The sequence below is a fragment of the Pteropus vampyrus genome, unplaced genomic scaffold (genome assembly GCF_000151845.1).
Source record: "Pteropus vampyrus isolate Shadow unplaced genomic scaffold, Pvam_2.0 Scaffold137, whole genome shotgun sequence".
Taxonomy (NCBI): domain Eukaryota; kingdom Metazoa; phylum Chordata; class Mammalia; order Chiroptera; family Pteropodidae; genus Pteropus; species Pteropus vampyrus.
The window spans coordinates 5,288,139-5,302,649 of record NW_011888918.1 but is presented as its reverse complement, the minus strand read 5'-3'; the positions used below and the strand labels follow the sequence as shown (position 1 = coordinate 5,302,649).

Here is a 14,511-nt window from a genome sequence, read left to right as displayed (position 1 = left end):
ACTGGAGCATTTAATCCATTTACATTTAAAGTGATTATTGCAAGATATGTAGTTATTGCCATTTTATTATTCACATTTTTTTATCTTTTTTTTTTATTTTTCCTTATTCTTAAAGAAATCCCTCTAACATTTCCTGTAATACTGGCTTGGTGATGATGAACTCCTTTAGCTTTTGCTTGTCTGGGAAATTCTTTATCTGTCCTTCGATTCTAAATGATAGCTTTGCTGAGTAGAGTAGTCTTCATTGTAGATCTATGTTTTTCATCACTTTGACTATTTCTTGCCAATCTCCTCTGGCCTGCAAAGTTTCTGTTGGGAAATTTGCTGACAGTCTTATGGAAGCTCCATTTTTGCTGCTGTTAAGATTCTCTCTTTGTCTTTAAGCTTTGGCATTTAAATCATGATTGTCTTGGTGTGGACCTCTTTGGGTTCATCCTGTTTGGGACGCTCTGAGCTTCCTGGGCTTCTATGTCTATTTCCTTCACCAGGTTAGGGAAGTTTTATGTCATTATTTCTTCAAATAAGATGGATGTTTTCTGCTACCTTATCTTCTAAATCACTGATTCAGTCCTCTGCTTCATCTAATCTACTGTTGATTCCCTGCATTTCAGTTCTTGTATTCCTCATTTCTGACTGGTTCTTTTTTCTGTTTTCTGTTTTCTGAGCTTACATTTTTATGTTTTCTATCTCTGTGTTGGCATTCTCACTGACTAGTTCTGGCTACAGTGATAGTCTGAGATCATCGACTATCTTTATAACCAGGGTTTTGAACTCTGCATCTGATAGATTGCTTATCTTCATTTTGTTTAATTCTTTTTCTGGAGCTTTGTTCTGCTCTTTCATGTGGGAAATGTTTCTTTGTCTCCTCATTCTGACTGCCTCCCTATGTTTGTTTCTATGTAATAGGTCTAGATGCTATGTCTCCTGCTCTTCAAAGAGTGACCTTATATAGTAGGTGTCCTGTGGAGCTCAGTGGCACAGTTTCCCTGGTCACCTGAGGTGGGTGTTCCAGGTGTATACCTTGTGTGGGTTGTGTATGCCTTCCTATTGTACTTGAGCCTTGATTGCTGTTGGCCTGCAAATGGTTGGGATTGACCCTCAGGCTAATCAACTGTGAGGACTGGCCATGACTACAGTAGGGGGGCTGTTATGCAGGGGCTGACCCTACAGAACAGGATTTGCTTTAGCAGGGATCTGTGGCCTACCCTTTGGGTGTGTCATTTGTGAAGGAGGATGGGTGGTGCTCTGATATGGTCTGAAGCTGAGACCACCATATGTGTTGGTTCTGTGGCTTCTTAGGAGGGGCTCTGGTGCAGGCCAGGATCACCTGCTACATTTGCCCTGCCCAGGCCACTTGCTATGAGGTACAAAGTGATCTGCAAGTGGTTGCCATAAGACCATTGTGCTGGGCTTGGAGGTGCCTAGGAGAGCTTAAGCTGTAAATCGAGGCCGGCCACCACTAGTGCCAGGCTTGGGGCTGCTTAGCTAGAGATACAGGACACACTGAGGCCAGATGCTGCTTGTTTGGGGTTTTTGAACCTTTGAGAGATTTTAAGAAAGTCCTCAGCACTATCCAAGACAGGCCATTTGTGTGGAAAAGCCACTAGAATTAGCTTGGGTAGGCTGGCAAGTTGGGCGGAGCAGAGTCTCAGGGAATCACCAGAGTGGGGCAAACAGTGTTAGCCAGGTTGATGGAGACTCAGATATGGTACCTGCCTGTGTGTGCAGGCTGAGTTGGAGGAAGGCTCAACAAAGAAACAGTGGCTCTGCTAAGACTTCTGTCTGAGAGAAAGCTGTCGCTCCAGCCCTCATCCTGAAGCCAGACAATTTAGTTCCTCTCTGTATGTTTTTGGTGCCTTTCGAGCTACCGCCACAATACTGGAGCTCAGAGCAAGAGAGTCTGTCAGTGAGTGTCCATGTGCAGACCCTTTAAGAGGAACACCTGGGACTCCCACAGCCCTTCATCTCGCTCAGCCACAATCTCCACTGATTTTCATAGCCAAAAGTTATGGGGACTTCTCTTCCCAGCGCTGGTACCCTGAGCTGGGGAGCCTGGTGTGGGCTGGGACCCCTCACTACTCAAAGAGGACCTCCACAGCTGAGATATCCTTCTCATTTCTTAACTACCACTCTGAGTGTGGGACCAGCCTGTCCATGTCTCTGTCCATTCTACCAGTCTCACCATAGCTTCTTCTGTATGTCCTTAGTTATAGGACTTCTGTTCAACTAGACTTCAGGTGATTCTCAATGATGATTGTTCTGTAGTTTCATTGTAATTTTGATGTAGTCATGGAGGAGGTGAGCACAGCATTTACCTACTCGGCCACCTTGACTAAAAGCCCCTAGTCTTTCCAGAGGCAATGTTTTAAGGTCTAAGCCTGGAAGTGACACTTCCACTCACATTCATTGTCAAGAACTACTACATAGCTATATATAGCTGCTTAGAGGTTTGGGAAATATGGCTGCTGAAATGTAGCTGATTATGTACCCAACTACAACTTCATTTTAATGGAAGAAGGGGAGAACTACTTTTGGTAAGCCACTAGCAGTCTTGGCTACCTTTTGAATCAAATTTAAGTAAGTTTTAATGCACCTCCCATCATCTAGAAGAAAGGGGAGGATGTCTACCTACAGATCGCAGTTCAGGCTTATATATTTAAAAGGATCCATGGAGTGGGAATATGATCAGGTGTATCAGCCCCCAAATGTCTGCCCACCCTCACTGGGTTTGGGCAGCCCAACCTTTAGACACCTACCTTTCCTTCTCATGCACTGTATATTGTGCTGCTCAGTCCCTGCTCGACAACTTCCAATAAAAGTTAGAATTTCACCCAACCAACCCCATCAGAAGAAAGGCACCCAGGCTCAGCAGGGAGGATAGGTGGTAAGGGTTCTGGTTTACCAGAAATTAGAGAAAAAGAAGGAAGACAAGAAGCTTGTTAATTGAGCAGCTGTTCACACCTTTATATAGGGTACCCTGCACAATTCCAGGGACAGCCACTCACAAGGACTCTGATGTGTACAGTCCCCCTGAGTGATGTGGTCAGTTGAGTGATGTGGTCACCTCATCTTTCTTTCATCCCCATGTGCCATCTCTCTGCTAAACCCTAATAGTCTGGGCCCGAGGGCCTTCCTGCTGCCACTGCTCCTTGCCTTACAGATCCTGAGCTCACCCTGAATTGACCACCTCTGAAAACTCTATCTTTGCTATGAGAGGTTTCTCAGGAGGCATCTTGGTGCTCCAAGGACTAATCCTGGACGGTGAAATCAACTCTAGATAGGGATGACTTCTCTCCTCAAAGCTTACTAAAAGCCCGACCTGAGAGGCTTTGATCTGGACATCAGTGACCCCAGGTCCGCCAGAGGAGCCCAGCCTCATTTATAAAATAGATGTGATAGCAACTGCCTCGCTGAGTTATTGAAACAATCTAATGAAGACCTGAGCCCGATGAGAGGCCCCACTACTATTCACTGGCTGAAGCTGCACGGGGCTACGTTGTCAGACTGCCCACCAGAGAGTCTAGGAAAGGTGCTGGGGCTGGAGATGGCTTCTCAGGGCCCTAAAAAACCTGTCTCCATGACTAGAAAATCACAGATTTCTGGAGCAGAGGCAGAATGACCTGCCTTCCTTGGATCCAGCATTTGTTTATTCAGTGAGATACTTTCAGATCCAGTGCACACACACTCTCCATCTCACAGCTCTGCAGCCTGTGATGCTGATTGTCTGCAGGAGGAGAGGGAAGAAGCCACTTATGTTTGTCAGCAATGAGATCCCACTGGGATGGGCTTGGGAGCTCCTGGCTTTCCCAGCCTCTGCGGGGAACCATCTTTAAGGGCTAGAGCAAAGGGAAGGAAAATAGGGTATGGGGCTCAGAGAAGGAACAGATGCATATTTATTGTCAATACCTATTAAAGCTCCCCTTCCTGTGTGTTTTCTTTGGAGATCTGACTCCTCTAGGAAGCACTTGACTGTGCCCCAGGGGTTTCCCACCGGTGGAACTGTCCTGTTCCTGTTTTTGCCTCATTTAGATAATTTCCAAAAGGATTTTCTACTTTGATGTACTATGGACATAGGTCTGTGTTTCTTATCTGAAGATGGAATTGGACAATTAGAGAAAAGACAGGATGATGTGGCGAGGACAGAGAAAGCTCTTGGGAGAAATAGATGAGAACTTCCTGAGCTGACTTGTACAAGACTTGTACAAGACTTCCTGGGAGGCCCTGTTGGTAGAACTGCTGATGCCTGCACTAAACCATCCACACAGAACTATCCTCCACATTCATATAAGTTCAGATTGTAAAAGTTATAAGTTTAACTTCTCTCCTTTTCATCATCTTTGACTTTAATGTCCTGGGAAATGTGTGACAAATATTTACCTAACTCTTAAAGAGTGCAGGTGCTTTCACGTGGCTCTTTAGTGCATATGTTTATTTGTTCATTCATTCACTCAACATTGTTATTCCTAGGCACATGATGATATACACAGAGCCTTAGATGATGCAGACGTGATCATAAATTACTGTGCTAGCACTAACTCCTAGAATGGAACCTCATTTTTACCCAATCCAGCAAGGGAGATGGAGTCATTTTAGTTTTATAGATGAGAGAAACTGAGGCCCAATGTCACAGAGCAAGTTAGAAACAGAAATGGGACCAGAACCCAGGTCTCTGGGTGCAAGCGTGATCTTCCTTAAGTCAGGGGATGGGGGGAATGGGTAAGGGTGACATCCATCACTTTCTGGGCTTAACAACATTATTAGCTCTGCTTTGATGGCAAAGGCCCTGAGATGCAGCCCCACAGAGTCCCACCCACTCATACGCAGGCTTCCAGGCTACACTGAAGCCTTGCCTTTGAGCACCTCCTCCCACTGCACTACTCCTTTTGCACTGCCTCCCTGTGCTGAGAACTGAGATGAGATGCTTAATGTTCACTATAATCCTTACTTTCCCTGCTTTTCTATCTATTTCTTCAGTAGGAATACATGTTTTAATAATATGATTAACAAAACTGGAGAATACACATTATTTTCAATGCACATGGAGCATTCCCTGAAAGAAACTATTTTCTGGGCCATAAAGCAAGTCTCCACAAATTTCAAAGGACTAAAGTCATACAGAGCATATTCTGTAGCCATAGTAGAATCAAGCCAGAAATCAACAAGAAAAAGACAACTAAAACATTCTCAAATTTTTGAAAATCAAGCAATACACATATAATCTTAGATCAAAGAATAAATTACAATGGAAATTAGAAAACACTTTCATATTAATAATGAAAATACAACAAAAAAAATGTTCAGAAAGCAGCCGACGCAGTACTGAGAGGAAAACACATAGCCTTAAAATGCATATATTCTCTTTGAAAGAAGTCATCAAACTTTACACTTATGACCTCTACACTTTACTGTATGTTTATTAAACTTTAGTTTTAAAAGTTTAAGAGAACAGGAAATCTTCTGATTTAATTCACACCATTTTACAAGTGAATGATAACATTCAGCTGTATCTACCTTTCAAGAAAGATGTATCTAACTAAAGTGATTTTTGTTACGCTTTCAAGCAAGATGCCATTGAAAACTAGAAAATTTCAATTAGTCAACATAGGAGAGTTTAGAAGCCTTTCGAATGGATCTTGGACCAACCCATCCAGAAGGAGATTATATTAAAAATTGCATTTTAGGGACACTTTAGGTGAAACAGCTTAGAAACTAAGATGTTGATGAATGAAAATTTAAAAAGAAGACTAGAAAAAATAATGTCCAAATATATTTTCATAGGTTTAGACTTAAATATAGTAAGTAGAAACCCAGGGAGCTCTTTACTGGTGTCAACTGCACTGTTTCTAGGATAACCCCTGGAAAGGATCCCCTTCAACTCTCAGTTGCCTTCCAAAGTCTAATCTCAAGTTTATTTCTCTATAATTCTACAGAGAATGTAATTCTCTACAATTCTTACTCTGCCTCCTTCCACAACTGGTTGTTTGATAGATTCTCATGATTTCTAAGCTCATCTTAATGTTAACCTTAGTTAAATATTAATATTTGTAATCCCCCTTCTTTTAAAATGACTCTCCTATTTGAATCAATCTACTTTGTTAAAGTAAGTTCTTGATTTTTTGCAGGTGTATTCTTCATGGTCAGCTGGGGACAGGGTCTCCTATGGTGGCCATCTAGGTGGAGTCCACTAGCAGGAAGGTAGTCTTAGGCACAGAGGCTTTGAGACTGTGTCCCCAGCTATAAGATACGCAACCTCTGGCTGACATATACTATAGGGTTATCCACATGTTGTCCTTCATTGGAGAAGTTCTTAGGGATTTGGTTGTTAATAACCTCTTCACCTTTGTGTGACATTGCTGCTATAAAATTATGGTGCACACAGTTCTTGCAAATTCTCCATGCCATTTGATCCTCACAACCACCCTGCAAGGGAAACAAAGCTGAACCTCCATCAACTCCATTATACAGAGGAGGAAACTGAGGCCCAAGAAGTCACGTGACTTGCCCAGAGTCATACTGCTATAGGTAACAGCTAGTATTCCTACCCAGATCTTTTAACTTGTTGACAAGTACTAATTTGTTTGCTCACTGATTCTTGTCATAAGCACTGAGGGAGTCCTCATTTCATGGGTCAGACTGCAATTTAGAAACAAGGATCCAGGAAAAGCATAGCAAAAGGTGATACCCATCTATAGGCAGAACTTCCCAGGCCTCTGTGCATGTATAAATGCAGAGAATAAGGAGAAAGCCAAACCACTGGCCTAAGGTGGTGAGTGGAGCCCTGACTAATCCATGTGATGTTGGCACTTGCAAGTGAAGTAAAAAATAGAGTCATGTACTTAGAAAAACATATCTCAGGGCCTAACAACTGAGAATTCTTAGTGCTAGGATTTTAATTCAGGTTCCGCCTACAGCACCATCCACATGACACTATAGTTAGCAATCAACTCCTAAGTTTGGTCCAAAAGAGTTTCCATCATTCATTTATCTGCACACAACAAATACAGTGACCTAAAAGAAAAAGCCAGTGGTCTCCCAGAGGCACCAGGTCAGCCCATGTCTCACTGTAGCACCAGCAGCTGCCGGATCCCTGGCCTCGAAGTCAAGGAGATGGAGGACCAGTGAGAAAAGTGTTGTCCCCCCAGAAGAGGGTTCTCCCAAGAAATTTGCTATGTTGGTGGTCCTCCCAACCCGGGATCCTGCCAGGATTAGAGAACACTGGCCCTGCCACGTCCTGCAGCCTCTGACTGGCATCTCTCCCCAGGGAAAAGTCCCTCATTCTTAGCTTCAACCAAAGGCCATCAAACTGAAAGAAGTTACAAGAAGCCAAAACTAGAACTTCCCAGAGAAAAGTAAAACATCTGTACCCCCTCTGCATATCTCTCTTCACTTTGTAGCCCATGCTTTGGTTTTCTCTTCTGTAAAAGGGGTTTTAATAATCCCACCATGCAATTATTTTAAGCATTAAGTTAATTAATGCACATAGCTCAGTGCCTAGTTACACTTAGTAAATCACCATCATCATCATTATTGTCGTTGTTATTATATCAGCCAATCAAAATCTTATTGGTAGCTGCGAAGACAGGAGATCGGGTCCCTGCCCTGCCACTAATGAGCAGTGTGACTCTCCCCTAAGTGAGGCCCCCTCGGTCCTCCAAGAGGCCAAGCAGGAGATCCTTTGTCTCCTTCCAGCTGTCCCGTTCAGAGGGTCTGAGAAAGCCCCATTTTCTGACTGCTTCAGAGGGACCATCTACCCACCAGAAATAGGTCAGGCAAGTGGAAGTTAGATAAGTGAGAGACGAGGACAAAAAAGGACAAGGCTGTCTGCATGGGGGAAGAAACCACACCATGCAGGACTGCAGCCAGGTTTTCATTAGGAGCCTAAATTAAGTAATAAATTAAACCACTTAGAGTGTTATTTCCTTGCCAGCTGTTTTTGACCATCACGCAGCTGGACCTCTTGTTGGCCAAGAAGCCAGAGGTGGAAACTGGAACTTCTTTAACTGAAGGGGTGAGGCTAGGGTAGGGTCTGGTTTTGTTTTTATTTTGGAATCACCAAGCTCCCTAGGAGCCCGATCCACCCTGCCCTGCCTCGGGTATGGGGTGCTCTCACCTTAGGGAATGGAGTCAGGGCACCCCCAACTTGAGCACTTGCTCATGGGAGCAGACAGAGAATAAGAGGCTGGTACGATCCCAGGAGTAGAGCATGTGGGAAAGAGGAGAAATCAAACTACTACGCATGGCCAACAAGGTTGTCCTGGGCCCCTCACCTGATTTTTCAGCCTTTTTTGAAGCCCAGCCCCTGAGCCCAGCCATACCTCTAGACCTTTCCCCTTCCTGAGCAGCCGCCCTCCTTTTCTGCCTGTCCTCAGGGACCAGATTAAACGACCCTTCCTCCCCGTCACCTCCGCATGCCAGTCTGGCAGAATTGGTACTACTTCCTCTGTGCTACTATCAGGGTTTGGAGGCTATATATATGCCTGTGCCCCACCCCCCAAGATTGCTGCAAGCTCCTTAAGGACGAACTCTAGTGGTTCTAAGTCCAACTTCTGGCACAAAGTGGGGACTTAATGCATGTTTGTTGAATAAGTAAAGGATGCAGTTGGCCTGGGACCAAGAGTGCCTCATATTTATATGCGATGTGTCCATCAAGTTTCCAAGCATTCCCCACCTGCCCCCTTGCTACTCATCACCATAAAAGGACCTCAGCTCTGCCCCACCCATCCCTCCAGTGTCCATTCTGTTCCCAGACACTCACCCTGGTTTAGCCCTGCACTGCTCACCAGCACATCTGGCCAGCCAGCTGGGCTCTTTCTGCATGTCCCTCATCTTCTCTGCAATTTGAGACTCATTCAGTTCACTCGAAGGAGGGAATAGTAGAAGAGACAATGCCCAAGTCCCACACCCCATGACTCTACACATCCGGCCTTGGTGAAAGTTCCCCCAAATCCATCACTTCACCATCATGGCATTTGTGGTTGCTTTTCTGAGATATCCTCTGGCATGGGTCCTGACTATGCCATTAGCAAGCCCCCAGGCCTGCTGGCTGCCCTGAATCCCAGCTTTGTTCTGCAGGCAGAACCTTGGCCTGGAGGGGCCAGTGCCCTGAGGCTGCATTACCAGGCTGTCTGAGAAATCTTTGGCATCGCAACAGGAACTGTCCTGAATGTGTATTTGTTCAAGAGGATGCCTCGCCTGGTGCTCCACCCCTACCCTACTCAGTTACATCTGCTCAATGGTCAGTGTGGGGTCATGGACTTTCAGAACTGAAAGGGGCTTTAAAGAACACTGATTTATAGTGTAGTCCCAAGACTCCCAGCACCAGCAGCACGTGGGAGTAGCATCCCAGTTCACCCCGGATTATCCAGGCTTAGCATTGAAAGTCCCATATTCAGAGAAATCCCTCAGTCCTGGGGGAATCAGATAGTTGATCACCCTGTATGAGAATAAATTCTCCAGGGTCCCACCTCAAACCTAATGAATCTGAAACCCTGGGGTGGGGCTGAGCAATCTGTGTTTTAACCCCGCCTTCCCTATAATTCTGGTGCTTGCCCAAGAGAACCACTGCCCTACCCTACAGATGGGAGACAAACACCCAGAGAAGGGAAGTAACTTGCCTAAGTGCAGGGAGCGCTTAAGGGCAGAGCCAGGAAAAGCATCGTATCTCCACAGTGCAGCACAGCTGCTCCTCTCAGTCGGCGGACTTAGAGTAGATTCACTGAAGTCCATCAGGCAGCTTGTTAGAACAAAGAAAAAGTACTGTAAAGTATCTAAACTAATTTCTGATGTCAGTGGGCACTGGGTTCAGGCAGGGAAAGTGGGGACAGCCACTTTCAGAGAGGGTGGGACCCCACTGAGCCTGGAGCATTGGACAGGCAGCAGGCAGCTGGTACTTCAGATTCAGATTCAGGCCTCGGCAGAGCACAGGCCCAGAGAAGGGTGTCACCAGCCTGTTAAGAGCCAAAGAAGAGATCAGCTTAGCTGAAGAAACAGTCACCTCTTCTTTGTACTTACAGGCTTGTCTAGGACCCCGTGACAGATGTTGACTACCCCTTGGGTTGTAGGGGGGGGTGGGGCGGTGTCCCTGCCTGGCCTACCCCCCACTGTCTGCCTCTTGCCCCTTAGTGACACTTCCTCTCATTGGTTCAGGAAGTCTGGCTCCCTATCCTCTGTGTAGAACTGGACAGAAATAAAACCCACTTAGGAAGGTCAGTGTGTTTCCCAGAAATCATGAGACATTCTTCAGAGCTTAGTGAAAATGGGAAATTATCCAAAGCCTTGGTTCCTACGTTGACTGGCATAAGAGTTAAAGCCAATCAAGTAGTGTGTGTTTGGTTTTCTCCTCTCCAGGGGCTGCTTTGGCCATTCTACGTCCCACTCCATCCATCCCTCCCCTCCTTCCATGTATCCTTCTCTAAACACAGGAGAGTACACAGGTCCCATCTGGAACCACCTGGCCTGGGCAGTGTTGCTTTAAGGAGCTAGAGAGGGGGAAAGGGAAGGCATTTCTGTTTCACCCTCCTTCAGTCCTCTCCACCCAACCCTGGCACTAGATAGTAGAACTAGGTGATTGGGCTGTGGAATCTTTCCCAGGGAAGTAAGCATGCGAAAGACTTCCTTCCTTACAAGGCAGAAAGGCTCCTTTACCCGAGGCCTTCATCTAATTGCTTCCCTAGCCTTCTCCTTTAAAAAAGTTTACCTCTAGGTCGTTATTTCCTGCCCTTCCTTGGATTCCTAACCTACTGTCATCCTCCACTGATGCTGCTCTGGCCAAGGTGAGCCCTTGCTAGTCCTTATGTGATTGGGACCTCTGGGCAGCACGAGGCACACATGCCCTTCTTCCCCTTCTTTGCAGGTAACTCTCCTACATGGCTTCCTCTTCTTCCTCCCTGGGGTCTTTCCTCCGCTGCCTCCTATTGTAACACTGCCTGCCTGTCAGTGTCTGTCCCTTGCTCTTTGACCCTGCTGCCACTGGGCGGGTTCAGACCTCACCCTCTCTTCCTTGGACTTTAGCACCAACTTTCTAGAGTCTCCAGGCAGCTGGTCAGCCCCAGCCTTTTTCAGCCACTGCAAGAGGACTTTTTCTGAAATGCAAGTCTCATCAAGGGAATACCGCTCTGAACACTTCTCCTGTGGTTCTGCATCTCCTTTAAGACATGAATTCAAGTTCCTGGCTTAGCCACTCTTGACCCAATCCCTGCTTAACTGTACACCTTAAGCTCTCACTCCTTCATTCATCCTCTGCACCAGTGGGCCCCTACGTGGAGACAGGCAATCTACTTAGAATTCCTTCCTATTCCTAATTGTTTTTGTCTTTAAACAAAGCAAAATTAAGCTTTGATGATATTTACTATATAGATTGACAATAGTACATGAATACAATTTATAAATAAATATACACATAAATGGGATATGCTTAAAACATTTTAGAGATGGAATATATGGTTAAAAGAGCTTGGTGGCCACTGCCTAGTGTCATCTTGTGGTCTTACTGCCCCATCTGTAGTGTCCCTGCATACCATGCTTTTGAACACCTTTACCCACTTCTCCCTCTACTGTATCAGGGTGAAGTTAGTTTAGGGTAATAAATATTTAAACATGTACCTTAAAGAAGCTACAAGTTTGTTGTTCATCTTATAAACTAAGTCTGGAGGTGAACAGTCCAAGAATAGTATGACAGCTCCAAAATCATTTGAGAGCCAGGCTCTTTGAACTAACTTTTCTGCCCTTCTCAACTCATGGTTTACAGCTCATGGCTCAAAGTGGCTGCTTTATCTCCACCATTACCTCAGTATTCCAACCAACGGGAAAAAGGACAGGGTGAAGAGATATATGCCCCCCCCCTCACTTTAAGGATATTACTGGTTATTAGAGAGAGAGAATGACATTTATTAATGGTAAAGGGATCGAGTTACTAGGGTGATACCACCATTCCAAATCTGTATGCTCTGCATAAAAGAGTTTCACAAGTGTACAAAATTGAAGGATAGACAAATTCCTGGTAGTAGTGGGAGTCTGTAATAAGCCTTTTTCAATAAACAAGAAAACAAAACACAAAATCAGTAAGGTAAAAAAATATAGTTGTGAAAAGTATAGTTAACAAATTTGACCTAATTGACACACACAGAGTTCTGTACCCTACAGTGACAGAAATCACATTCTTTTCAAATACATGTGAAATATACACCAAAAAAAAAAAAATGATACATCCAAGAAGCTTCACTTCTGCTTACATGCTGTTTGCCCACACTTACCAAGAAGGGATGCTGAGAAATTTCATCTGCTCCACGTGGCCAAGTATCCAACTGAAATTGAGTGATTCTAGTCTTAAGGCAGAAGTGGGGAACAAGTATTAGCAAAACCAGCAGCCTTTGTGTCTCCCTTCCTCTTTCCCCTGGCAGCTCTGGTCTTGAGAGCACTACACAGTGGGTAAGAGTTTGAGCAGAGTCAGAAGCTCCTCATTCTAGTCTGGCCTTGCCACTTATTTGCTATGTGACTTTGGAAAGGTTATTTGACCTATCCAAGTCTCAATTTCCTTATCTTGCCAAATGGGAATAACCTTACTTCATAGGGCTATTAGAAAGATGGAACAATATACTGTCTTGTGCCTGACACATAATAAGTATTCGATAAATGTTAGCTGCACAAAGAGATTAATAACTTGGCCAAGGTCACACGGCCAGGAAATGACAAGGCTAGCTTTCTGATCCAAGTATCTGGCTCCCAGCTGGTGCTGACACTTTTTTGGGACCTCTGCCACCCCCAGCACAGGGGCCCACATACAGTGGGGGTGTGATGGGGGAAAGAGCACTAGGCAGTGGGGATAGGCCACTGCTACCACCAATTAGCCTGTGACTTCAGAGAAGCCATTTGAAAATGTATGTCTTAACTCAGACACGTGTTGATTTCCTTATTCCTTCTACAAAAGGTTGAATTAAAGTGAGCCCAGAGGTTTCCGCTGACCCTGACATTCTAGGGTTCTATCTTTTCTACCGCTAATGACCGGAATTTCACTATCAGAAGTGTTTTCCTTTTTGTTAAATCCAGTCTTATGCCTGAACTTTAAAAAAAAATAGTTTTCCTTTACAGGGTCCTGACCCTGTAAACGATTCTGTGGCATGAGTCCAGTGGGCTCTGATTGGGAGAGGAGGGGCAGGCAAAGAGGGGAGAGAATGAAGACAGGAGAGGCTGGGCCCCAAACGAACATCAGTTTCCTAATGGCCCACAGTGGCCCAGAGAATCTCTGTCTGAATGACCGTGTAATAATCCCCGTTCCAGTCGCCTGGCTGAGCCCATCCATCACCGTTTTGTACAGGCTTCCTTTTTTCTCCTTTCGTGTTTTTTCTACCACCCTGAATCTCAGACTAAATCAGAGAAAAATAGGTTTCGTCTTTTTTTAACGAGAAGACTAAAAGTCTTAAATTACATTCTTCAAAGTCTGCAAATAGAAATCCCAAATAAAACAGCCACCTTTCTTTTCTCTCTTCCTCTTCCCCTGTCTCAGGAGCCCATGAGCTTGAAATAAAAGGCAGAGCTGTGGCTCAGAAAGAAGTAATCTGGGCTCAGCCCGGCACCAGCCAAGGAGAAGGAGCAGGGCTCTGGCAAGGAGGGCCCCACTAGAGGTGTGGAATTAGGGAGGGAGAGATAGAAATAGGCCAAACCAATCCCTCATTGCTTATAGTTATAGAATAAAAGAGGTCTCTAAAAGGGGGACAGTTTCTTAAGGAGCCACTTTTCTGTGAATGTGAGTATATGTGTACAGGTGCCTGGGGCACAAGGAGGAAACCACACAGACTGTCATTCAGACTTACTGAGAAGCAAACAGGATTCCTGGACACAGTAAACCTCCACTTTTGTCGCTCATTGATGTCACAGTTCTCAGAGAGTCCATGAGTGGGCATTAGGGCAAGAAGAGGGAGCATGGTTCTGGGGCAAAGACTAGGATCCCATTTAATCTTCATAACAACACCATTTACAGATGAGGACACTGAGGAATAGGATTTGTCCTAAGTCTCACACATGTTATGACACATCCAGGTTTGATCCCAGGGAATCGGACTCCAGCGCTCTTGCATTTCTTTCTGCCAAACCACTAGGCCTGCTGACGGCTTCCTCATTGGGAAAATTGAGGTACAGGGGGAGGTAGGGTGGACTGAGTGATCGTCGAGATCCTTTCTAGCACAGATGCTATGATTTGGGGCTCATGTCTCACCCATGCATGCAGAGGTCCTGTTCAAATGATGCAGAGTGCAGGATTTTGATGCAAAGCAGGTATGCTCTGGCGGGGGGGAGAGGGGGTGCGCAGGGGGCTGGAGGAGGCAAGTAAACTTGTGTCCTACAAACCTGATGAGATAGGAAGAGAAAAACAACACAAGAAAGCCAGTCTTTCAGGAAGCAAAGTCTTCAGGAAGACTTGTAGGTTAGACCTGTATCAAAAGGACAAACAAAAGATCTAAAGGTCTTATAAGTTCTGCCCAGCTTACCTCCTTTGTGTCAGTAGCCTTTGTGTTTTCC

General features: G+C 45.1%; 1 protein-coding gene across 3 annotated transcripts in view; it reads left to right on the top strand.

Annotated features, from left to right (window-relative positions):
* Nucleotides 1-14,511, top strand: part of TSPAN11 (tetraspanin 11) — an 84,038-nt gene that overhangs the window by 27,150 nt on the left and 42,377 nt on the right. The gene's annotated exons all lie outside the window — the stretch shown is intronic.